Source organism: Hipposideros armiger, unplaced genomic scaffold (assembly GCF_001890085.2).
Source record: "Hipposideros armiger isolate ML-2016 unplaced genomic scaffold, ASM189008v1 scaffold_679, whole genome shotgun sequence".
Taxonomy (NCBI): Eukaryota; Metazoa; Chordata; class Mammalia; order Chiroptera; family Hipposideridae; genus Hipposideros; species Hipposideros armiger.
This window is the reverse complement of record NW_017732029.1, coordinates 731,274-733,773: the sequence shown is the minus strand read 5'-3', so window position 1 is coordinate 733,773 and position 2,500 is coordinate 731,274. Positions and strand designations below refer to the sequence as shown.

Here is a 2,500-nt window from a genome sequence, read left to right as displayed (position 1 = left end):
TTTAAAACAATCATTGATGGTACAGACAAGTCTCCACCTTTTCATATGTTGTCCTTCATAACTGTATCATTTTTGTCAAATGAATATCTTTATATTTATGAGAACCTCAACTGTCATTTGGTTATTGTATATTTTAGCTGTAAACAAAATACTGCACATCCATGAAGCAATCTGCAACAGTCACACACCAAAATAGGATCAATATACGCTACAGTACCTCTAGGAATAATTCAAGCTAAGAGACAAGCAGAAGGATATCTTCACTGCTGAAATCCTAAATGACCTATTCCTAATTAGTTGGAAGAACAGGAGTCTGTGTCACATTAATGGTCAAGCATATAAGTGGTAAGATCCTCATGTAATGCCCATTATCTAAGGAAAAAAGAATATGATACTAGAAACCTCGATTAGATCCTGACTCAAATGCATCTTAAATAACACTGGTTTTTCAAAGAAATATCCTTAGGGCATTAAAATTTTCTTTTGATTAAATAATAAATGTTTATTTTGAATATTTAATCATCAGAATACTGCTCATTATATTATATACTGGAAAAAACAACATTCTTATGCGTGTCAGATATTAAGGAAAGGCTATGACAGCAGTATAAATGAGGGAATATTTATCTTAAAAATTAATTGACTCAAAAGCAAAGATAGACATCAAAAGAATCAATACTTTTTTCAGAGTTAAAAAGAAAGCTGAGCATAGAGTTGGAAAGTCATAGCTTCTGCTTATTTTTCTATTCACAAACTGCTCAACTCACTTTAATCCCTTTGGGACGGTGACTCTAAAAAGCACATTTTATTATTCTAATATAGGAGGTTTGAAATGGAAACTTAGAATTCAAAACTTATGTTTAAAATTCATGAGGTTTGGGGCCTTTTTGTTTGTAGTTTACTCTGAGAAATTTAAAAATATATAACCTTTATCCTAGAGCAGGGATACAACAATTCATTATAAGCAGGCATAATGTAAACCCAAATTGGTTTAGGAATCTGCCCTAAGGTTTAGGGCAGCTTTACATTACAAAAAACAAAAACAAAAAACCCCCAAAAAAACAACAACTATCTATTTTGGTGAAAATCCAGGGTCATGTGTAAATAAATAAAGTACAGAGTAGGTTTATGCCACTGAAATTTAAAATGCACATAACGGTGACACTGCTTTTATACTGGCTGCATTTCTTCATTGTCTCCGTCTAAATAGGGACTGCTATTGAGACAGCCTGTGGACTCATGGTCTACGCTGTGAGAAGACCCAGGTGGCCTTCCAAAGAATTCTTTCACTCTAAGTTTATAAAAGTTCTTTACTTATTAGTAATAGTTCCACCATCTAATCATTTATCTAAACCACACCTACATCCTATTTCTATCTCTAAACAAGGCCCCTTCTTGAAATAACATTGGAAGCTTCATTACCAAGGGAATCTGGCTTCCTCTCTGTTGGGAAAGCATATCTAATAACAGTGAAAGCTCCACCAGGACCCAACTACTGCTACTCCAAAGACTACGTATTTTTAAAGTTTCCATGGTAACTCAAGGACAGCTATTCATTCTTTCAGGAAGCATGGTAAAGCCCATTTCCTCAGGATGGCATCTGCCATCACATTTTGATGACGAGTTAAGTGATGCTATGATAAGAGGAGATAAATGATAGTTTGGTCAGTTCAACACTCTTGACTTCCTTATGTTTCCTAAGGAGATAAGACTCAACCTGGCTTCAAATCCCTTTTCATAGTTCAAGATTATTAATAGGCATGTCAATTTGACTAATATGTCATAGAAAATAACTGTGGAATTTTAATATCTACTTAAAGAGAAACTATACCCATAATTGGGGAAATGTTCTATATAATCTAAACACACCTGATGTAATTATATCTAAGAAAAAGATGGCTTCCTTTTTAGGAAAAAAGCCCATATTCATTTTAACTTACAGTTATTGCTTCCTCATATACAGTAATGCAGACATTATTTTTTCTAAAGAAGCCTTTGCATCCTTAGGGGGGAAAAATGGCTTTTTATAGGAAATGGTTATTATCCTTATGAAACATACACACTTATTCAAGAATTAGTAGGAAACAGAGGTGCTGCGTTATAAACTTTCTTCACCATTTAGTCTATTATACAGTTCACTGTCAAAAAAAAATCTATTTACCCACTAACTTCTAGTAAAATATCAAAATACCTTCTCACACTATCAGCAGAATATTTTTTTTCACTAGAATGGGAGTTCGAAATGATTTGCAAATATAAATGAGAGCCAAATGATCTAAGCAGAGATTTCCAAATGCCTGATGTGACTTCTCCCAGGAGTACACTCCTAGAGGTTTTTTAGAAGCTGTGCTCCCCATTGTGACAATCTCTAGATTTCACTTCAAACGTGAATAGAGATACTTTTAATGAAAACCTCCCCCTTTTCCTAGAAACATTACAAGGTCTGAGGTAGTATAATCTCTAATTACAAGGTAACTCTACCTGTAAGTGGAAGAACGGC

At 33.9% G+C, this 2,500-nt stretch overlaps 1 protein-coding gene across 7 annotated transcripts in view; it reads right to left on the bottom strand.

Moving 5' to 3' along the window:
* GRIA2 (glutamate ionotropic receptor AMPA type subunit 2) overlaps positions 1–2,500 on the bottom strand; it is a 127,721-nt gene that overhangs the window by 6,275 nt on the left and 118,946 nt on the right. The window lies entirely within an intron of this gene.